We start from the raw sequence: 24,753 nt of genomic DNA, 5'->3' as shown, positions 1-24,753 counted from the left end.
ATTTTTAACTGTTTTAATCCTTGTTCAAAGCGCTATTTGCTCTACACTGTAAAATGTTTTGTACTTAAAGGTGCACCACGCATCTCAAGTCTGTCAATTCAAATATTCAATTGTTTTTTTTAAGGAAATGCATTTCGCAGTCAACCATGAAACTGAAGCCTTATGCCAACAACATCCTACTAACTCACTTATCGCCCTGCATGTCAATTTCAAATTTATCACAAGTGGTTATAGAATTCAAGGTTCTCATGATATACAATAAACTGGCCAAAGTGCAACTCAATGTCCATGTCTAAATATAGGACTGCACACTCTATAGAAGACTACATGTCAAGTGGATTACAAAGAAATTGAATTATCAAGGCATTTTAACCAGAAGGAATATACATGAGATGATTACAAATAACCTTAAACCATTGCAGAAATAACTATTCTAGTGAAATAGTAAAAATTGCAACTCTCCCTATGGAGTAGGATTGAAAGCATTACAATGACAGTCTTACCATGGTCCAACTATGCCTTCGATATACTACCCTTAGGAGTACCTTGAACCACAACAAATTGTATAAATTGTATAAGGTTGCCAATTATCAACAAGCATTGGTATAGCCAATAGGTCTCACTTTTGGGAACTTATAAATATTTAGTTATGCAGCACAAAATCCTTGGTGCAACAACATCAACTGTTGCATGGCTAAACACTTATAAGGTCCAAAACGGCGAGACCTATTGGCTATGCCAATGCTTGTTTATGTATTGGTCTAACAATAGCCCCTTTCCAGCTATCCGGAAAAATGCCAGTATTTAAAATCCCTTGGAACATGTTGGAAAAGAACTCCGCCCACCATTCTATGTTTGTTTTTATAATAACAGCTGGTAAATTATCGGGGCCCGCAGCCCGTGTTAAATTTAACGTAGTTATTATACCTCTAATTTGGTCAGGGGAAAAGAGCTCTTTTATCTCTTCCCTTGTTCCAATCCAGGCGTTGGCTATTGTTTCCTTCCTCCTTGGCCATTTACCGTAAATTTCCTCTAGGTATATCACCCACTTGTCCTCTGGCACAGAGCACTGCAGGGTCCCTTGGACTTTCCCCGTACATTCCTGTATTAATTTCCAAAAGCCTTTCACATTTTTTTCTTCCATTACCTCTAATAGGTTCGCCCAACATTTATCCTTAAAGAGCCTTTTTTTGTCTCTGATAATAGACTTATATTTTATCTTTATTTTCCTTAGTTCTAATACCGCTTCGTCACTATAGTTACCTCTGAGACGTCTCTCCAATTTCCTAATACCGGCTTTTATTTTCCGGCATTCATCATCAAACCAATGTTTAGTGTTATTAGAATGTGATTTGACATTATTTAATGACTTATATTTTCCATGCTTTAATTTTATCCTGAGACATTCCACCAGTTGCCTTATTATTTCCTCGTACCAGGATATACCCTCTCCTGGTGCTAGGTTGTCTAGATTCACCGTCAGCTGGTGGGCGCTCAGTTTCTTTATATATTCCTCAGTAATTCGTGTAGTAAGGCGCTTAGGGTATTCCACCTCTACTGGTAACACTTTTTGTCTATACGGGGGGCTGTTTACCTGGAATTCAACCTGCAATGGATAGTGATCGCTACCCTCCACCCTGAGTATTTCAAACTGCTTAAGTAAATGGAAGTTCCAGGCCTGTATGAATGCGTAATCTATGGGGCACATTTGTTGCCCTACTTTAAATGTACGATTTGCGGGCTGGTCCGCTTCCTTTCTTCCATTCGCGCAGACCAAGCCCATGGCCCCCAACAGTTGCCCTAACTCATCATCTTGAGATGAGATGTCGCAACTGGGGAAATGTGCGGATTCTACTTTGTATACTCCTAACAGATCCCTCATCCAGGAGTCCGTTTTTTTGGGATTTAGTCTATGATTAAAATCCCCCAGTATCATAAGCACATCTCTTGGATAACAGTCACATAAATCCTCCAAGTCCGTTTTTAAGCGTTCCAGATCAGCATTATACTCATTTGTTTTCCCTTTCTGTATATATACATTTATAATACATAGAGTCTCTCCCCCTAGCATATTATTCAGGGTTCGCACTCTACTACCCAATGCCCAGTTACACTTGAGTTCGAGGGGTTCGATGTCTTTTGCAATCCTTGTGGAGACCAACGTCATCTGACCACCAGATGGTCTACCCACTATATTCTTTTTTGCTGGTTTTACATGGTGAGTGAAGCAGGGGTTTCGTCGCACAGCCAAGTTTCCTGGAGACATACAATATCGTTTTTCCTCAGGAGATTTTTTAAGTCTTCTTGTAACAATATTCTTTTGTGTCCATTTACATTCCAGGACAGGATAGATAGGCTGTGCGACGACCCTACTTCCTAATCAATATTACTCATGTAACCATCTTCCTCACTGTTCAAGTATGCCAACTCTCTATATCTATTCCCTGCAAGAACATCCTCAGCATCCCACCTCAGGTCTTTTGGTATTATTGTGATTTCAAGGGCGTCTTTCTTTCCTATACCTAGGCTAATCAGTTTTATTTGTCTTTCACCTAGTGCCGCATGGTTCCTGAGGAATGATTTCCCTATTTTGTCCAACAACACTTCCTCCCTTTTTAATATTCTAATTCCTTCCCAAAGCATCTCAGTCTCCGCCTTTTCTATTGCATCTTTTATTAGGGCTGAGTGAAGTAGGACCTTAGTTATTTCCTCTCCCTTACTATTTACCGTAAACCCAACTTCTTTTAGATCAGCGGTACTAACATATCTTAGACTGGGACACTTTGCAAATAAGGAGAGGAGCTGGGAACGATTCAAGGGGTTTAATTTTTTGTTTCTTTTCCCCCCTTTTCCTGACCTGTTGGCTCTACAAATATCCAAGTGTCTGCAGACAATTCTAGGTGCCTTTGTTGGGAATTTCCATCTGGCATTGCTTCCCTTATACGCCTGCTTACTTCTTCACTACCTCTTATTCTGGCACCCTTTCCGTGGGTTAAATTAGAGGGCCCCGCACCTGCGGACATATCCATCCCCCATGCAGCTGTTGCGCTCTCCTTTACCCCTGGTTGGTTCCTTATGGTAACCTTTTCATTTTTTCCCATATTATTCCTTGTTTTCCGTCTTGGTTGTTCCTCAGGTCTACAGCTACTTGCTCCTATATCTACGTGGTTAAGCTTTTTATTATCTTGCCTTGTTACCTTACTCATTATCTTGTGTGCGGGGGTTTCCCCCCTCCCCCATACTCCTGTTGCTTTGTCGTATGGCAATTAACTGGGGCCTTATTTCCTTTCCTTCACCGTGTTGTATTTTGCTTTCTAAACCTCTTTTCCCCAAACCTTTTTATAATCATCGGGCAGTAGGATATATATTCTGTTGGTACGTCCTCTGGGGGACTACTCGCCCTTCCCACAACTTCCCCCCTGACCAGTTTGTTATCCTCCTCGGCTTCTACTGGCCTTACTAGTGAGGGCATCAAGTTTTTAATCTGTGCCAACTCCCCGATTATATCTTTAAATTGGTCGCCTTGTCTTTTCAGAATGTTATTATTTAGGACTGAAACCTCTAAAATGCCCTGCAAGGTTTTCTGGAGCATTAACATAACCTCAAGCATGGATAGGCCGGAGGAGCCTGTCACCTCAAGGCTACGTAGAAGCCCTTCTGATAGATCAAATCCAGCAGCATTTGAATTTTCTTGTCCTTCATGTCCATTTAAGCTGGATTCCCTCCCAGCAATGTTTCCTTTACCCAAGGAATTGCTACAGTTTATTCCTTCTTCATTCACCATCTCTACTCCTAGGTCCTAGGTGAATATCGACTGAAACATCCTTGGTGAGGAGGAAAAGCGAGGTTCCATTGGTATCCCAGCAATTTTGAAGTCAGATTGGTTCAAGGCTTCTATGCTTGTAGCTGCCGAGTCCTCGATGGTTTGCGGGGACTCTAATGCACTTAACTCCTTATCTACTGTCTCTTTCCCTTTAAAATGTTTACCAATAAAAATTTTAATGGACTTTGATACCGCCGACCCCCCTTTTGCGCCTGCTGACTTAGAGGTTGTCGGCGCTAGCTGTGGGGTTGAGCTTGGAGGGGTGGTTGCTCCATTGGCTATTACTCTGCTGCCGGTTAGAGATGCCAAATCTTTTATTACGTCATCCGGACCTTTCAATAAATCAGTCACTTCCACCGTCACAGATTTATTTCCTGATTTTTTAGAGTTTTTCTGGACCTTACGTGGTTTAGATTTTCGTAAGGCCATTGCCTTTGCTTTTTCTTTTCTTGAATTCTTCTTTCCGGTGTACGAAAATTGCGGTAGAGTTTTTTTTTTCACTTTATTGGCATCCACCTCTGAAAAGATACGCAGCTACCCCCACTCCCTATATACTTCCCCTAATTATTGTATTATTGAAAAGGGTAAAAGTGTCTCTTTCACTTACCTCTGTTTCTATTGGCCCGCACTCTTTCCTCCGCCTCTCCACTCAATTTTCCAGGTTGTGTGCACAGCCACTTATATGATAATTAACTGCTGCAAACTCTGGTGGCTGTACATTCCCCTCCACAAAACCATACATACATAAAGTGCTTTATACACCTGTTGTATTGATCCTGCCACCTGCCACTTATCGAGGTATTTATACTTGGCTTGTTGTCTGGTTTGATGTCTGGCTGCCACAGACCTTTATGGTGCACAGGCCCCGCGTTCCATATCTCCAGCGGTGAGGTGGGGCTCTTTCCCGTGCCTCTCGTGCTTCTCGCGCTGGGGCTTCACCGGCCCTAAACCAGCCGCGATGGTGCGGGCACCACGCCCTCTCAAACCCCCGCAGGTACCGGTCGTCGCCGTTCCTACACCAGCTGCTCCTGCCCAAGGTCCGTACTTCGAGCTCCGTGATCCGCTCTTCGTAAAGCGGCGGCGGCGGCGGCGGCAATCAACACAGTCAGAAAATGCAATCCTGCCCGGACTTCGAGCTCCGTGATCCGCTCTTCGTAAAGCGGCGGCGGCGGCAATCAACACGGTCAGAAAATGCAATCCTGCCCGGGGTCTCCTCAGACCGTCAATCCGGAAGTCGGAAGTTGGAGTAGACGCCGGACGTGCTGGGAAGAGGGAGGCTCAGCGAGTGCTCGGGCAGAAACAGAGAAACAGCAATGGGTCATTTGTGTAGATCCTTCAATGTTTTTTTATAGAAACTAACAGTTAAATATAGGAAAAATAGAAAATTAGTTGAAAAAAACAGCCATTTGTGCCATCGTTTTCACCTGTAACATCTTCCAGTTGTGACAGCTGTTTGAAAGCAATATACTGTTACATCCGTTGGACTCTTCTGGTAGTGGGTATATATAGGACTTGTAGGTTCACCAAGATCCAGACGAACCCAGAGCCAATAACTGAGCAGCATCTTGCAATGTTTTTTCATTATGTACCGGGTATATATCAATTAGTTTGGGAAACTATATACATGGAAAAATCGGTATGAAAGACACCTATGTATTTCTGAGATTGGAACAAAATATAGAGTTTAGAAACAGTAGATATTTACACATTTCCGAAATTGCGAGTACCCATAGTAGCATGAGAATTATAGGTCCTTTTTCAAAATGACTTCTTTTTTTACACATTGGGGTGTATTCTCAAGGAGCTATCGCAGTGTTATCGGCACTTTATTGTAGCAAATGTTGCGATAAAATTACCGCCCCATTCACAAGCTGGTGCCAACAGCCGATATCACCAGTTTTCCAGCGATAGCAGACGCAAAAATCATTGCCATGGATGGCCCCAGCAACTATCGCTAATGAGATGCAGAGTAGACGTTCCCGAGCAAAGACCTTCAACAACACCACTCCACAACATTCTCAATGACAAGCCACATCTGCAATAAGATCAAAAACTTGCCATGAGGTGCATTAGCAGCAGAAAATTAACACCTGCTCTGACCTGGTGAAAAGTCGGACGACAACCGGCTGCAGCCAAGGGAGCACAGCCCAAAGACAAACATGAAGAACAACAGATGCCCCAAGCAACTGAACATGCAGCACGGAGTCCCATTTGGGCAACAACACCCACCGCCACCACACCCAGGACCACAACACCCCCTCCCTGGGGCCACCACAGAGGCAGCACGGACAAAGACAGCAGACCCACAGGAAATGCACCAGCCTCACTGACACAACACCAGAGGATGCCATTGCCCACTACAGGCTCAAAAGGACAACCATCCTCCGCATCATGAACATCATTGTCCAACAGACCGATGGCACCAACATAGCAGACAACCAACATCCCATCCCACACAAATCTGCTGGCTGTGATGCACCTGTTGGCCTCTGGTACCCCCAACCAACACCCTCCACAGTCGGAGAAGTCTCACAGACAGCCGCATCCAAGACCCTCACACGTATCCAGGATTCCATCATCAGCCTAGTACCACATTATCTATACGTCCACCACAATGTGCAGGATCCGATGGAGACCAAGCAAAGACCATAACCCATAGCTGGATGCATGCAAGTGTTGGGGGCAATCAACAGCACACATGTCCCACTTGTGCCCCCGGGTGACCCAGCTCACAATTATTGCAAGATAAAGCACACGTCTCACATCAATGTGCAGGCAACATCCGAACACCGTGGAATCTACACCAATGTCGTCGACAAATACCCAGCTACTATGCATAATTCCTTCATCCTCCGACAGTCCATCATCCACCAGAACTACCAAGATGGCACCAAGGGAAATACACAGCCCCTTTGCAAGTTCAAAATTAATACTCCACACACCTCAACTCCACAATCATGCAACTCACAACTCTGGCAATGCACACATCACAAAATCACATACAAAATGCAAAACAACATGCCCAGACACGACAGCACAACTTACTGTGGTAACCTGGGCCAGCCATGTACATGAGCCATCAACGGCATGGCACCTCGGACACACAATAGCAGAATGTGGGGAGAGGTGGGAACCAGGTATGTGTGAAGGAGGCAGGAGAACCATGATTGAGAAAGTACAAAATGCCAAGAGTGGCGGCGATGTGCTGGACAGACCGCAGTATGCAGAACACATCCATATCTATGGCTACATACACCGCTGGTGTATGGAGTGTAGTGGACAGTGGACGCAACCATGTCACGCCACTGAAATGTTGCCTGTTACATCCCCCCGTAAGTGTGAGCGGAGTTGGATGGCCCGGCGATCCTGTGCACCTGCCGTACCCCGGCCTGCTGAACCCTGAAACCGTGAGCCCCCCTGCGCAGCCAGGCCACACTGATCACCTGCAGACACCGGTGTGTGTCAAGGAGGGCCCACCTTGTGCCGCCGCAAGCTCCAAGCCTGAGTTCCGCGACCCTAACAGCCTCCTCATACCATCACACCCTCCACGACTCAGGCCCGCATTACTCCTTTCTCCTTGATGTACTCTATTGCTGCACCCGGCCTACACAATGGTCAAATAGGTCACACATTTGGAAACGAGTCTTGATTACACCATGGAAGAGAACATCAATTATGGCAGATTTTATCTCACTATACTCCCATCGATGTGGTGTCACCAAGCGTGTGCATAGCAGTCCATCTACAGGTGTCCGTGGGCCCACGAGGACTACCACCCTGGGGCCACGCTGCGTTCGAGTGGTTCGCACATGAGGGTCTGAGTTTTGATTTGTTAACTGGTGACACTAACTCTGAGCATCACAAGCCAACGACACATGCCTGTGGGACCCTGATGACCGCTGCCTCCACCGTTGTCCAGTAGGTCACACATTTGGGGCTGAGTCTTGATTATACAATGTCCGAGTACACACATTAATGCAGAAGTTAAATCCAGTTACTCCCTACAATGTGGTGCCACCAAGTCTGTGCAAGGCATCCCAAACATACGTATCTGTGGGCTCTTGATGACTACGACGTAGGCCTACACTACAGTCCAGCAGGCCTCATGCCAATCCATTCCAGTCCGTACCAGGCAGGACGCGTCATCGTCGCTGACTGAACATCCGCTTGGCTCAGGTGATTTTGCCAACGTCAACCACATGTCACCCTCAAATGCAATGTCAACGTTGTGTGTTAGAGTTCCAGAGGGAGTTCGCTGAATTGCGCTGACCGATGCCTTAGGCCTCCACTGCGGTTAAGTGGATCACACGCTATTTGAATTCAGTCTTGATTTATGTACGGCTGACTAGATGTCATTGTACAGGCATCAAAGCAGACTGCATCCCCTCTCAGCCCCGGTCCCAGTAAGTCTGTCCCCGACACTCACTGGTCGTACATTGGTGGCGTCTTATACTATGGACTAGGGGGTAGTTTCATCTTCATGTAGCTGATACCGAATTTGGTCTGACATTGAGGCTGTCGCTTGCCTCCCCACTATTTGCTGCTTCTGGATAAAATGAATCCTTCCGCATCATGCCCTGGAGGACACCTTCCACTGTCCCCCGCAACCCTACGCCACATTCACCTTTGACATGGATGAGTAACCGCTCAGTCTGCGTGGCCCTACCTCAGTGTACCGCAAGTCACGGTCCCGTGGCAGGGTGCCTGTGTCAGCCGCTGTGCATCTAGGGCCACTAACTCTGTGCAGCTCATGTCAGGGACCCTGTTTGATCCAATATGTGATGGTCTCTGAAAAGATGGCCTTGGGTTCGTCAACGGCATGTGCCTGTGGCCCTGCACTGTCCGCTGCCTCCGGCCTCATCTGCTGTCCACCAGAGCTCACACATCCAATCGAGTCCTGACCGGCCCGGACGTGGCATCACTGTAGTAGGCACACACCACCATTGCCAGGACCACCTCCAACCGCCATCTACCAGAGTAGAAATAGTGGTCCTGACAGACTAACGGAGTTGCTCACACCTGTCATGGATGCCATCATCTGCATGTTACCCTGCTCTGCACTCCAGGTGCCACTAACTCAGTGCACCGCTGTGGAGAGGTGTGGCTCACTGGTTAGAGGCGGCAGACCTGTAAGCAGAGAACGGCCCGGGACCAGGGTTCAATTCCCGACGCGGCAGGGTCTTGGACCAGGGTCAACGGACTCGATAATTCTCGCCTCAGTGCCTACTCTAACCAGGGAACACACTCTGTAACTCTGGGCATTAAGCTTGCCTCATCTCTACAATGGCCCCCCACAGACGCCGGGGATGCCTGGTTTCACCCTGGAGATAACCAGAAAGGGACCATCTCACAGGGAAAACCAGGACGGGTTCCCCAGCGGTCTACAGCGCCAGGACACTCGGGTAGAGTAACAGTGCGCTTTACAAGTATCCCACATAACATAACCCATGGTCACTGTTTGACTTTTGTGCTGTGGAGAGGTTGCGCTGCAATGTCACCTCAGGGAGTGTGTGACAACTGGGACGTTGATGTGGAAGATGATGCAGGTCTAACACACCTCACTGCGTCTGCATCAGGAATATCCCGTAGGGACACAACTCACGGACACTTCTGTTTGTATGTTGGGTGACCTCTGTACTTGCTCCAGCTCCCTCCATGTTGCTCAGCAGTTGACTCTGTTATTCAATTATCTATGTTACTGTTGCACTGGTGTCCACTGTTCAGGTTGTTGCCAGCACCAAGCACTCAGTGTGGGCTGGCTTGCACTCACCCCACACACATCCAGCACAGGCGTCACTGTACATGTGGCCCTGCCAATAAAGGGCCCAGGACAATGTGCGCATAGCAAGTTCAACATAATTTCTGCGTATGTCCCTGTGATTTTGTTGTATGCATGAGGGCCCTGGGCCCTACGACATTACATTGTGCTGTGTAGGGTAGGCGCAGACATGTCACTGCAGGCAGAGGGTTAGAGCTTGGACATGTAGCTTTGTTGTCACCCACTCAATACGTAAGGGGAGTGGACTGGGCCGTCATACGCAGAGCCAACTTGGGTGTGGGTTCGATATTTGCTTGCCCCTGGGCATGGTTCTGTAGTGGGAATGTGCATCTGCATGTGTCTCTATGGCAGGGTGGGTCTCCTTTGTGGGGTGTAGGTGATCCCTGAAGGATATTAGACACCCACGTTATGTGATCTGGTTCGCCTTCAATGGGTTCGGAAATCAGCCGCACCTGTTCGTGAACCTCTTTTGGCATTTTGACACCTGACATTGGGATGCCATGTGTGGCTCGGTGAAGTGTTGTGAGCCAGCCATGCTTGCGGGTGCTTCCTGCTGTGTGGTCTGTTACAGGGTCTTTTTTCCTCTGAGTAGCTTGGCTGCCCAGTTCCTGGTGGTGGGTTGCGTGGGGATGTCCATGGGCTGTTGTAGGGCGTCTGTGTCGAAGGTGGGGTGGGCCTCTCCGGCATAACTGATGTGTAGTCTTCTCTGCTCTGCTGGGGGTGTTGTGTGTCCGGCTGCAATATGAAAGGGGGATGCATGTTGACATTGTGTTAACATGTATGTTGTTGCATTGTTCTTGTTTACATGCAGACTGTATGACAATGTACATTGTGACTGTTTGGGAGGTGCAGGATTTGGAAGCAGGACCATGTACATTTGGACTACATGACAGGTGTGAGGTTGTACGTGTACATTTCCATTTTGCAGTTTCCAGCTCTGTCAGATGTAGTAGGCCTGTTTCTGCGAGTATGCGGACCCTGTTGAGTCCTCTGTTATGCACAGTTGTGTTTGCGCATTGTATCACATTGTCCTCAAAGTGGGTGTACTGGTCATGCTATGTGTGTGTGCTGGAGTGTGCTACAGGGAACATGGACATGATCCTGGGTCACTGTGGGTGTACAGTGTGCTAGACTTTGTTGTGCATGTGTATCATTGTGCCCATCTACCTCGTCCCCTCAGTCCTTGGTCGTTACTCAACCTGTGGATGTTGTGTCAAGTCCTCCCGAGCTTTGTCCACACTCCCGTCTCTATGCACCATCTCCACACGGATGACTGTGGGCTCTATTTCCTCCTGTGGCACAGGACTCCCACCTCCTGTCGCTGCCTTCCTGTTGTGGCTTTGTGCCTGGTTTTGATTTTCACATAATACCAGCGCCTCATGGCCTCCTCCATTGGCCTCCTCAACACTCCAACTGCATTTCTGGTAGTCTAATTGTGGGCCACTTGATGGTAGGGTTCCGTCCCCTCCGTGATGCTGATTTGGTTTTCCTGCGGACTGCAGCCCGCCTTCCTCTCCCTCTTCTCCCTGGCCTTCCCCGACCCCGTTGTTCCTTGCTGGTGGTCTGTGGGGGTTGTGGGGTTCGCGTCGGCCTCTGCACTTGGTCAGGGTGCATCCATGTTGCCATGCATTTTGTGTTGCTTCTGGTGTGTTGTATTTGTAGCTTTTATAGGGCATGTTCTCTATTTTGCAGGCCTGCCGCTGTTTTTTGCTGCTTTTTGTACCGCGCTTGGTCTCATCACAGGATTTTTTGCATGTGCATTTCACATTTTTGCAGCGTGGCGTTCATTTTTACGTGGACATTTGACACGTTATCTGGAGACTATCACATGGTACCGCCGTGTTGAGAATGCTTGTTTAACATGGCGTCATTTTCCCGCGATAAACTGCGATGTTGGGAGTTGCGTTAAGTAACTTTTGCGATGGTTATCACACATTCTTGAGCATATGCCCCATTGTCTTTCATTTGGAAGGCAGAAATGCATCGCAAGTCAATAGGTAATAACAGTTGCTTTACAATTCTGTGTTACCCTAAGTCTCCCGATTAAAATAGTACCTCACTTGAGTGGGTAGGCATGTTGCCTGCAACAGGAAACGGCCCAAAACGCAACGTGAACACAATTTATTTTTACAGTGAAAACTGACCCTTTTTTTGCAAAGGGCCAAGCTGTAGATTTTGAACCCTAGCTCTGCTGGAACCTAGGGAAACCTAGCAAACCTATACATTTTTGAAAACTAGACACCCAGGGGAATCCAGGATGGGTGACTTGACTGGCTCCCACCAGGTTCTGTTACCCAGAATCCCTTGAAAACCTTAAAATATGGTAAAAAAACACATTTTCCTCACATTTCTGTGGTGGAAAGTTCTGGAATCTGCGTGGGTCCACAAATTTCCACCCACCCCGCATTCCCCAAAATCTTCCAAGAAAAATGGTACATCACTTGTGTGGGTAGGCCTAGTGCCCGCGATACAGGAAATGACCCAAAACGCTATGTGGACACACCACGCTTTCACAGTGAAAACTGACCCTTTTTTTGCAAAGTGCCAAGCTGTAGATTTTGAACCCTAGCTCTGCCGGAACCTAGGGAAACCTAGCAAAACTATATATTTTTGAAAAGTAGACATCCAGGGAAATCCAGTATGGGGCGACTTGACTGGCTCTCACCAGGTTCTGTTACCCAGAAACCCTTGCAAACCGAACACAATGTTAAAAAAACACATGTTCTTCACATTTCTGTGGTGGAAAGTTCTGGAATCTGCGTGGATCCACAAAATTCCACTGGCTACAAAAAAAGCCATGTTCACAACTGGTTGAAGACATCAAAGGCGGCACTTCTCCTTGACAGCTATGGCAATCCAATTTGATTACTCGTTTGGCATTGTCAGAGTCTGCCTGAGTCCATTATCCAGCACTTCTATCCGGGGGTGTAGCTTCAGGGGGTTTTGGAGCGTTACACCCCCCCCCTAAGAAATGTATTTTCTGGTAAATAGTTGGGTACAGGTGCTTTCAGTCAAGTATGGTGAGATGGCTTTCCGATTCCACCAGCCATTTTTACATACACACAGGCAAAAACACACACACTCTCCCTTTGAAACCCTTCGAAAATGTTGGCAAGTTTACAAAATACTTTGTTTTCCCTCACTTAGTACTCCTACCAATCATCATTTCTCTCTCCTTACACTGCCCCTTAATCCCTTCTGACGCACCCTGTCCTCGTACAATGTATTTTAACCTTATATGTCAGCAAATCTGAAGCCCCCCCTCCAATCTTACTGATCAAGCTATGTCCCTGCTTCTATCACTTCTTGAACTGTGGTGTCACTGCTGTGATGAGACGCCTGTTACTTATCATACTGCAAGTTTCCTGTGCTAAGGGTGGTGAAGTTCACGGAAGGAAGGATCATCCAGCTGTAGAAAAAACTTTTGCCTCAGCTGAGAGGAAGCCAGTGAACTTCAGAGCTCCTGTCTCTACATAAAGTAAAAATTACCACTGTCAGAGCGGTCATGGAGAGATAGAAATTGTCAGAAAGCCTTACCTTTTACTGTTAATGTTAATTTTAACTTGTAGAGTGCTTAAAACCTGCAGGTCTTTAAGCACTTCAAGAAGATCTACGGATGTTCCAGGAAGAGATGTATCACAGAGGGGAATGTTATGCCCAGGCTTCTGTAAATAATAGGGTCTTAAGTTTCTTCCTGAAATAAAGGAGGCAGCTTTCAAAGCGAAACTGACCAGGCAGCCTGTTCCAAAGTTGTGGCATAAGGGCCAAGAGGGCTCGACTGTCTTTAGAGGTGTAGTTAAATTGTGGACATTTTAGGAGGCCCTCCGTGGAGGACCTTAGTGAGCGACAGGGGGCATATTTCTCCAGGTGACCCTTGATGTAATTGGGTGCCTGTTCAATCAGGGCCTTATGTGTAATGCAGAGGCCTTTCAATTTGGCCCTCTGCTTGATGGGTAGCCAGTGCAGTTGCTGCAGCAGGGGTGATGCCCGAGTGCACCTGGGTAGCTTGAAAATCAACCATCACCCCCTGGAGTTTGCCCAGCAGTGAGTCCGGTAGTCCGATATCGAGCAAGTTCCCGGAGTCAAGCCGGGCCAGAATCAGGGCGGCCACCACTGTCCTCATGGTAGCGAAGGAGAGGATGGGGGCGAGTCTTCTCAGCTGCCTAAGTAGGCTCACACAAGATCCGAACATGGTGGAGATTTGATTGGCCAGTGAAAGTTTGGCACCTATCTTGATTCCCAAACTTTTCACCACCAGAACTGGGGCTGGGGTATCACCCAGCTCGTGTGGCCAGTAATGGGAATTCCAGGGGTTGCTATCATTGGTAACAGCCAGCACCTCCGTTTTATCTGGGTTGTTCTTGAGTGAATTGGCTGCCATCCAGCTAACCACAAATCGCAGGATGTCTTTCACCCGAGAGTGAGCTTGTGGGGTGTTATCTATTTGTACAATGATTTGCATATTGTCCGCATAGTTGAATACCTGGCAGTTCATCAAGGCAAGATCCTTTATCAAAGGTCTGAGGTATATCTTAAACCAGAGAGGGGACAGTGCCGACCCTTGTGGAACTCCACAGGGGATAGACCCCTTCTCTGACACGCAGTCCCCCATCTGAATTTTCTGGGTGCGGTCTGTCAGGAATGAAGTAATCCATTGGAGGATTGACCCTCCAATACCAATGTCGTTTATTCTTTCCAGGAGTTGTGAATGGTTGACCGCGTTGAACGCTGCCGACAGGTCTAGGAGGACGAGGACACATGGCTTCTTGTTTGCTGTGATCCTGATTTCATCAGGTACAGATAGCATCACCAACTCCATACTATGGTGAGCCCTGAAGCCAGCCTGCCTACCTCCAAGTACTTGCCCACGAACAGAAGGACATATGTTCCCAATGTCCCTCTTTAGAAACACTCCAGATGCTCTTTAATTCTATAGCATCTGAGAATATCTCCTGGAGGGGATTTGGATAAAATAATAAATGACAAGAAGAGACTGCCTCTGGTCATCTGATTTCTGTACACTCTGTATTCTCCTCATCGTTATGTTCTGCCTTAGGATGTAGTGGTCTAGGAAACTAAGAACATGGAAATATTAGTTCTCTTTTACTACCCGTACTTGTCTTTAATTATATATCGTTCTCTAATAGTACTTGTACATATCCAGATAACTTTAGACAATTACTCCTCTTCTATTATGCTAATATTATTGATGTCTTAATTACAGTGATTGCTTTCTTATATCTTTTCTTATGTTTTCTCACAGGTAGTCCAGAAGTCTTCTTACACTAAGGTAAGTCTTCCTCACAATTTTCTATTTCTCGATATAAAGTTCTACAGTTTAAGAAACATTCTTATTTTCTTTGAAACAATGCATTGTCTATTAACATGGCTAACCAATTACTTAGAGTTGAAAAATAATCGCTCGCTTTATGTTCGATATTTCTTCTCCAATTGTGGTGACTTGAAATCACTTTGTGACGTCAGTGAAAAAGATATTCAGAGTTTCGAGTCCAGTGAATAGCACAGCCAACTCTAGTCATGCACAACTTCAATGGCAGATAATGATTGCAGTGAAAGCCCACTGCGCTTACTCTTTATATGCGACACTCTCTTCAAGTAAGTTGAGGAGGCGCTTGGATACATGAAGGGAAATCTTGCGCAAACTCCTTAGATACTACGCCGGAACTGGGAAGGGAGTCAACACAAATGCTCAGACTCTCGAACGGGAAACTAACCGTGACGAAACTCGAACGCTCTACCCTGACTAACTAAATCGACGGAGAGGCCTCGACAAGTTGCTTCGCCGGAATTACTTCAGGTCAAGTGCGTGGATTTTAAAAGCTGCATGCTGTAAATAGAATCTTCAATCAGGGGGAAAAAGACTAGTACTGCTCAGCATCAGAAATGTCAGCCATCTTGGAGTTCCTAATATTCCATAACTTACTCTTTGAGTTGCTAAACATGTTTTTCCATGTACCGTTGCACATATTGTGTTACTCTTATTTCCAGAAATCCTGATAGCTCTGGGAGCTGGTTGAAACGCCTGAGATGTGGATCTGGTTCTGGAATTCCTGCTCAACCTGATCACCTGCCACAGTCTCAGTTAATATTGCCATGTAGCTGCAGTGTGCAATTGATCTCACAGATTTCTTCTAATTACTCTGTCACCTCATATCTTCATATTACAAGTCTTGCCTGCACTAAGCAGTACTGCAAGTAGTGTTCACCACATGCAACCAAGAGGGAAAGGAGACCTCAAATGTGTGCTCCAATTAGAGCGCAGAGAACTCACAAGAGGTTAGCTAGCACGATTGCTTGATTGTGCTGATCCTCCTGATGAACTGCCTTGAGCAAAGATGTGAGGCACAGTCTCTGATGCGAGCAGACTTTGAAAGAATGCTTAGCATGTGGTCATTAGTGCTCAGTTCATATGTGTGATTAATTTGGATCGTGTGGTGACGCTGGAAAGTTTACAGCAATGTGTGGGTTGAACACCAGATGCATAGTATACGTGGCAGGGCTGCCCTTCCTCAGGCCATTGCTACTCAGGATGTCATCTGTGCTTTGAGATCTTCAAGCCAGACTCAACAACATCTTCCCAGAACATTTCTGTTTGCAAGACTTCTTGAAATTCCTTGGACAGCATCACCTCAATGACTTCCTTGAATTTATGGAAATATTCAACCTCTCCCGGAGCTGGCTTTAGAGGCATCAAGTTAGAGATGGCGATGGAGAATTAAATATTAATTGTTTGAATTGGGGGACTACACTTGGGCCCAATTACCCTTCCCTGCAACACCATACTGCGATTCTGTCTCGCCTTCAAAGCTGTGCAACAACTGAATTTTGGGCCTCTGCAGTGTTAAATACAGATCCTGTGCGAACCTTTGTTTCTGATTGGTGTCTCAAGTTGTGGAGCAATAACTACTGCTAAATGACTGTGGAATAAGGCCAGTCTCATGAGGTTTTCCTTGGATCTAAAAGGGTAAATGTACTGTGCCGCAGAAGAGTTGAATGTTAACCATAGTGCATCAGTTACTATAGTAGATTTTGTATATGTCTCATTTCTTTTAGAATGTTATCATTCAGGACAAATACATGTAAATTAAAAATCTGCGTGTATTTTATCCTGATGTAAGAGCAGAGAATTACATCAGTTTTGTGATCTGTGTGGTACAATACACCTGTCAATCAGGAGACAGAAGGTCCAACAGAATCTCCATCTGACAAGACGATCTGTACCAATAGCATCCTTTGTGTGCCTTCTCTCATATTCCTGTACACTTTCCAGCCGGTTTGCCATCATCAACACTGAGAGCACTCTTGAATGTCTTCTGCACTGTTAAGAGGGAGGGAGACTGGTGGGTTCCACACCGTACCGGCAACATGAGTCTGAAAAAAAGCTTCCCTCGAGGAAAGTTTCAGATCGAACCGGTCTTCCACCGGTATCTCAAGTAATTTTTATATGACCTTGCCTAGTAAAGTTGCACAAGATTCCGGTTTTAAACCTTTGACACACTTAAAATAATGGTATCATTTCACATAGGTGGTGAAAAACGTTTGCAAATTAAACAAAGGCCTACATAAATGTTAAATGTCGCTGCAAGCCCGCCTCATACTCTTTTCCACATCATTTGTCCTCGTTGTAGGTACTTTTCAAGTGTAGCTTGTAATGCCCAGCATAAGTTAGCAGTCTAGTGCTGAAGCCTGTATTCACACTTAACACCCACCCACCACTGATGTCACTGGTCATGTGACACAGCATCAATAAAAGAGGCCGAGCGCACGTGCTCTGGGCCAGTTGCACCAGACCTCCAGTGTGCCCTGTGTCAGCATGTGTGTGCCTGCCAGCATGTGGGCCTAGGGCCCATCACAGCCCCTTTACAATGGCGACGAGGCGGTAACGCGATGCCACGCGTGCCAGCCGTGAAAACATCGTGAAGGAAAAAGGAAAGGGGAGCTGCCTGCAGCAAACAAGGCACACCCCTAAGAAGACGTGAGCCGGCCGCCGCGAGGCCCATGAGGCGTGTGAAGAGCCTCGGGCCTGGAGGAAAAGAGGGAGGTGACTGGGAGCTCACCCCGCACCTCCTGTGCCCAGCGTGTGTGCCCCCTGCCTGGGGCGAAGAAAGAGACCAGCGCGGAGCCCAACCGCGTGGCTGAACAGGCCCGTCGGCCGAAGGTGAGCCCCGGCGGTGACCGGCAATGTAAGCGGAGCCCACCCGCTATGGACAATAAACAGTTAATGTGCCCCCTGAGATGAGAGCTGCGCCAGCTAGTGACTTTAATTAAGCAAGGCTCACGGAGCCCACCCGCGGCCTGCCTGCTGCGTCTGCTGTCCCCCACCGCGCCGCGTGTGAGGAGAGGCGGCCGCGGCAGGGGTGAATGATAATTAATGAAAGCAGCGCCAGCGGAGCCCACCCGCGGCCTGCCTGTAGCGTCCCCAGCCGCGTGGATGAGGTGCGGCGGCGAAGGAAGAACTGTGGGTGAAAACGGGACCAGCGGAGCCTACCCGCGGCCTGCCTGAAGTGGCCCCCGTCCCCCGCAGCAGCGTGCGAGGTGAAGAGCTGCCGGGCGGGATGGAAAGTGAAAATAAATAAAGCGGAGCCCACCCGCGATTGCAAGGGCGCCCATGGAAATGAACTGAATTGACAGCGGAGCCCACCCGCAGCGGAGCGCTAATCGCGCTGACTGATCCCCGCCCCGCGCCGCGTATGAAGTGTGGCTGCGGCGGTGGGGGAGGGGAGGCGACTATGGCGGTGCCCGGCCGCAGCCGGTAAACAAAGGAGCCACAGCTGCCCCCGCAGCCTGCAGCAGCGTTTTGTCTGTCCCCCGCCGCGCAGTGTGTATGCCTGAAGGCTGCGGCGGCGGGGTGATTCAAATGAGAAAACGTGGTGAAAACACACGTCGGAACGCGGCCCACAGCTCCACAGGGAGCGGAGAAAAATGACCCCTGCCCCGCGAGGACGGTGATAGGCTGCCGCGGGCAGAGAAGAAGGAGACAAAGTGCTGGATGTGGCCACAGGGAGGGTAAAGAAAGGTACACCCACCTCTGAGGTCCCCAGCGGGAGTGGAGCGCCAGCAGCGGGAACCAAGCTGCTGGGACCGATCCGGACACAGAAGGCACTGAACGTGCATGTGCCCTCCTGCATGACCCCAGTGGAAAAACAAGAGACTCACCGGGGGAAGAAGGAAGCCGTCCAGCGGTGCCTGCCCGACTGTTTGAACTGCAAGCCAACTCCCACGGCCCCTGCAAGAGCCAATACGAAAAGCAAGCATCGTGGAACCTGGAACTGTTGGAGGGTCCATGAAATGAAGACCGCAACGTTTTGAAGAGGGTTGGGACCTGTGAATGGGAACAGGATAAGGCAACACTGCCACCTAGTGGCCAGCAGGCGATATCGCGCCCACCAGGTAAATAAGCAACGTGATGGCTGCAATGTAGTAAAAGGGCACAAATACTTCAGACAGGTGCCAAAGATTAGGTAGCAGAAGCAGACTAAAGCTAGAGTGAGGACAAAGGAAAGAATTGCAAAAAGGAACTGAAGGACAAAGCGGAGCCTGGCACAAGTGACGCCCAGAGACTGATGGAGAACCACCTGCTGGTCAGGTGGCTACTCGTAAGAAAAGAGGAACGCGCCACAAAGTGCAAGGAAGCACTAGAAGAATTCCTAGGGAAAAGACAGCCATAATCACACGACGGAGAGAGCAGTGACGTCTTGTGGACACAGGCGATTCGATTCAAAGCATCAAGTACCCGACGACACGGACGAACAAAGGAGCAGAGTACACGCCCAGTGGCTGTCGACGCCACCGCAAGGAGTAAGAGGAGGATCTAAAGTGCGACACGGCCAGGAGCTGCGTAAGTGAAAGAGCAGTGACCGTGGTCAAGTGCAAGAAAGCACCAGGAGTGCCGCAAGGAGTAAGAGGAGGATCTAAAGTGCGACACGGCCAGGAGCTGCGTAAGTGAAAGAGCAGTGACCGTGGTCAAGTGCAAGAAAGCACCAGGAGTGCCGCAAAGAGTAAGAGGAGGATCTATAGTGCGACACGGCCAGGAGCTGCGTAAGTGAAAGAGCAGTGACCGTGGTCAAGTGCAAGAAAGCACCAGGAGTGCCCAAAGTGCTCAAAGAGGAGAGCGAGGAATGAAGGTCAGCACCGCGACGCCAGAAGCGACAGGTACTATCCAGCAAGCGTGAGGAAGACGCCAGGAGACAGCGCAGGTATTCTCCAGAAAATGTGAGGAAGACGCCAGGAGACTGCGCAAGAATGCGACAGGAGTGCAAGAATTCCACACCCCGCACGACAGGACCGCGCAGCACTGCGACGGAACGCGCCAGGAGAACCAGGAATCAGGCGCGCCAAAGTGATGCTACACAGTGACGCGCCGAGGAGACCGGGACGGTGAATAGCGACCAGGAAAAGATAGCACAGCATGAATACTCATGCCGAAGGTGAAAGCCGAACACCCAGGATGGTCGCCAAGGAAAGAAAAGAATCAACTGAGAAGATGGCGACAACCGGTCCAGTCACTAGAAGAAAAGACCAACGTCTGAGAGCCATGCCCAGAACAGAGGGAAACAGGTGGAGTGCACGCTACCTGGAGAAGACTGGCGGGGAAGGCCAAGGCAGTACAGTGACCAGACCACGTCGCAGGAAGGAACAAGGAGAAAAAGGGCGAGACGCCAAAATGAAAATGAAGAAGGAACAGGAGAAAAGGTCGCAACGCTAACCCTGGATGTGAGTGACAAGGAGACAGTGTCCTAGGACAAGACCAGGATGACACGTGCAGAGTGCGCAACTGCATGGGGAAGCCTGGCCAGAGAAGATGAAGGAAAAGGGACCAGGGTTCGTCGTGAGAAAAGGAGAAGAGAAGAAGAAGGATCGTGGTGGCACACCGCCACCCAAAAAAGGAAGAAAGGAGAAATCGGAATGGCAAGCTGCTACTGCAAGAAGAAGTCGCCCCTGCGGAAAGAAGCAAAGTGACAAGCACTAGAACACCTGAGTGCAAAGGAAGACCAGCCTGGCAAGAGCACCGGCAGTGCAGACCAAAGACAACCACCTACGAGCCATCCATCCACAAGGCGATCGCAGAAGAGAGCAAGCTAGACGGTTGGCGACATCAACCTCTGTGGTTTGAGCGGAAGATGTGGATGACGAGACTAATCAGGCCTCTGGAGGTTGAGGACCTGACCTACCTCGAACCAGCCCGTGACAAACCAGAATCGGAGGCCTCGAGGGACTCTGGTGGCAGCAAGTCCCGCACGGGAGACAGGTCTACCGATGCACGTCTGCAGGACCCAAGGGGATGAAAGCCTCGCCAGCGATGAGAAGAGTCTACAACCCAACCTTCAGGTGGAACTAGGACACAACGGTGAAGCTCGTGGAGCGCCCTGCTCACGGCCCGAAGGCTATGGTGGAGCACCACGACCGAAGACACCAGTCCAGTGGACGCCTGGCAAAGAGGTCCTCCCGGACATCTGGTGAGAGAGGAATACCGGCGAGAGGGGCATCCTAGTGAGAGGGATGTGTGCACCTACTCTATTCATCTGCCAAGAGTCAACATGAAAGCCTGCCCGGAAGAATATAACGAAGCCAGAGGAGAGAACAAAACCAGAAAACTGTCAACACCTGTATCATCTAGTTATCTCTCATCACCAACGGAGCAAAGCAAAGGCAGGCTCATCACCAACGGAGCAAAGCAAAGGCAGGGCTGAGAACAGCAGACAGACAGCACAGCCAAGGAAAGAACCCGCCGAACAACTGCGGACCGTGCCTCCGAGAACTGCAAGTCCAGAATACGAGAACTATACCGCCTGCGGTTTGCAAGCAGCCAAAGAGACTCATTTTGAAAACGCAAGTCCAGTGTTATTTTCTGTGTTTTCTTTCCCCCACAGGTTTTGGACTTTTTCTGTTTGGTTTAATTTTTTTAACCAATTTGGAAAGGGATGTAATGCCCAGCATAAGTTAGCAGTCTAGTGCTGAAGCCTGTATTCACACTTAACACCCACCCACCACTGATGTCACTGGTCATGTGACACAGCATCAATAAAAGAGGCCGAGCGCACGTGCTCTGGGCCAGTTGCACCAGACCTCCAGTGTGCCCTGTGTCAGCATGTGTGTGCCTGCCAGCATGTGGGCCTAGGGCCCTTCACAGCCCCTTACATAGCTCACTGGCGTCTGAGTGCCTACATGTTTTATTTTCCAGGGGTTCCTGAACCGTTTGCAGTTAGAGCTTCTTCCCAGTGCCAGAGTTCTCCTTGGCACTACCTAAACGTCCAAGTGATGAAAGTGTTAAACGGCAGGCCCCTTCAATTAGTTCCTTTTGATGTCTCTGCCCCGAACAAAGTCCAACCTTTGCAAACGTTGACTGCGAAGCCTTCACATGAAGTTTGTAAGAATTCAGTATACAGACGCTTGAGCAAAGCTCGTGGAACCTGACTTGCTCTTCGCCCTGCATTATAACAATATCCTACAGCAAATGCATCAACATTCTTTGTACCTACACTAACCTGACACGATTAGACCGAAAACACGATTAAAAAATCCCAGAAAAGACCCTGCTGTGTACCTCAGAAGATGTGGCGCTGTGACCCAATTGTGAACTTGAGGTTTACAGCGCTGCACGCATGCTCACTTCCGCTGCAGCCAGGCAGAAAAGCGGCGTTCAAATCCAATAAGTGCTTTAAGATGTGCAAACAGAGGCTGCTGCAGGGAGCCGGCATTAGATGCCACCTGGAGCATATGCCGGAGATTGTCTCCATCACTACAGCAGCTGGGCTGAAATTATAAACAGAGCTGCTTTTCATCATGCTTGTTTTAATGCCTACACTTCTGCTGTCACCGACACCCCAGGAAAAGTACTAACTGCAGAAACTAATGGTGCCCATTACCTGCTATCCATGCTCGCGGCGACGGGGAACGGCATCACGGCACAACAGTAAGCAAAAAATGATATCCCGAGTGTTTGTGAGCGGCAGCGCGGGACGCTTTAATAACCAACTGCTATTTTATTCTTAAATAACAAACCACGATTTCTACATAAAAGTAAGCAATTTGGCGCGGAGAGCGTTCACCCGGCGCCACGACGGGAGAAGAGTTCAGTGGGACGCTCGCCAAACCATTCTCACGCGCCTACGATTCACGCGGAGACTCACGCACATCACTGCTGACGCTGTTATACCTGGAAGTGTCTGAATTATTATTACTCTCAGAGTAAAACGAGGAACTACAATTCGTCCCAGGCTCGGTGCCGGGGGTCTTAGGTTCACAACTACTGGCCTAAACAGTGCACATTTCAGGTCATAAGATGTACAGGAAAAAGTCCCTCGTCGGTGCTTTAAATGGGCCGGTGCTGTCCTGTGCTCAGTACTTGCACTACTTTGATTTGAGAGGGAGCGTACCTGCTCTTCTCAGCACTGCTGCTATACATTTAAATAAAAAAGGACAGTACCGGCCCTTCTCAAGACCAAAGAGGTATTCTAAGTAGTGAGTACCTGCACTTCTAGATTTCCATTTAAAACACTTGTCATTCTGACATCCCGCCACCCATGCTGGCTCACCTGGAATGTTTTCCTGCACAGGAGACTCAGGTCAAGAGGTCATGGTATTGGAATATCCAGTTACCACCGCCACAATATCTTGGTTGTCCTTATTTGTGCTTCGATTTTCTTGCAGAATGATATTTCTGTAGTCATCATGCTGACATCCAGCCTATCACAAGTCCTCTGACAAGTGTTGTACATGATTTTGTAAGTTTCTCAGGTGACAGTACTAGATTTGCTTGAATTATATAGGTAGTGGTGCAACGAAAAATAATGCCGCCTCCGCAGAATGTGGAGAGGCCCTGAGTTGCCTGTACCTCACAGTTAATCATTGTCCTTGGGCTAAATGGGGGCCCCACATCAAGGACAGATGGGCCCCTGAAGTGTCACCCCCTCCTTGTGTATGCCCCTGGATTGAGGTAGACCCAAGGTGGTACTGTGTTTAGCAAGGATAACGACTTTTCTCTTGACAAGACCTTGACACGAATATTGGCAGGGCCGGACTGACCGTAGCAGGCACCAGGCATTTCCCCGGTGGGCCGCTAGGTTGGGGGCCGATTTTGGGCCCCTGAGGGCCGTTTTTGTTACAGGGTCGTTTTTGCAGCATAGCTGCAAAATCGGCACCTGTTACAAAATCGTCCGAAACCGGCCCTGCCAAAGAGCTCAGCCGCTCCCAGGGGTGGCTGGCCGAGCTCTTTGCCAAGGCCAGTTTTGGTTCCCAGTCCAGCCCTGATTATTGGTTGGTGTCAGCTGACAAATAGTCACAGTTTGCAGGCTTTTTTTACTTGTTCCACAGTGGGGAGAATGCCTGTGAGTTGTATTGTTCCATTTCAATAGCACTTTCCTACCTCTCGTTGAAGACTGACACTGCCTTCCACATGGTCGAGTGAATATTTAATCCTCCTCTAGTTCATAGTTTGATGAGGGTGTTGGTTGAAGCGTCAGTTATTGGTTTTGAAAGTTGGTGCCATACATGCATACCAACGCAGGCTTGGTTGTTCAGAAAGGGCCGGCGCTAGGCATGGGCAGTGTGGGCAGCTGTCCAGGGCCTCGCACTCAGCCCACCAGCATGGCTCCCATACCAGTTCAACATACCACCAGCTCTCTTGAACTCCTGCTCATTCTATTGAAAGAAAAGCGTCTCTTTGCAAATGGACCCATGAGAGGGAGGGGAGAGGGCCCTCCCTGGGCCTCTTAGGGATGGTGATACAGTTGGAAAGAGATGAATTTTGCAGGTTTGTCTGTAATTAGGTCTCCTGCCCCGCTGCCCATTCAGAGACACTGTGGATCACCCATTGTTAGCACGTTAGCGCCCCACAGGTTTAATTCTCAGCCCCCAAGCAATTCTCACACCTTCAGCCCAAAATGGGCTGCAAAAAAGGTGCTTGTAGGTGGCCGAGAGGAGGAGCTGCTGCCCAGGACAAGTCTCCACAAAGCAGCTTCCAGAGCCTTGAAGGTGTCTCATATGCAAATTAGAGGGGCCTTGCACATTCCCTTTTGACCCAGGGCCCATAAAATCCTAGATCTGGCGCTGTTGAGCGGCATATACATACATCTTACAAATGTGGCGGAGAGAAAAAAGAACATAAGTATAAGAGTGCACACAAATATAC

This window comes from Lissotriton helveticus, chromosome 4_1, assembly GCF_964261635.1.
Source record: "Lissotriton helveticus chromosome 4_1, aLisHel1.1, whole genome shotgun sequence".
Taxonomy (NCBI): domain Eukaryota; kingdom Metazoa; phylum Chordata; class Amphibia; order Caudata; family Salamandridae; genus Lissotriton; species Lissotriton helveticus.
This window is presented reverse-complemented; position numbering follows the sequence as displayed.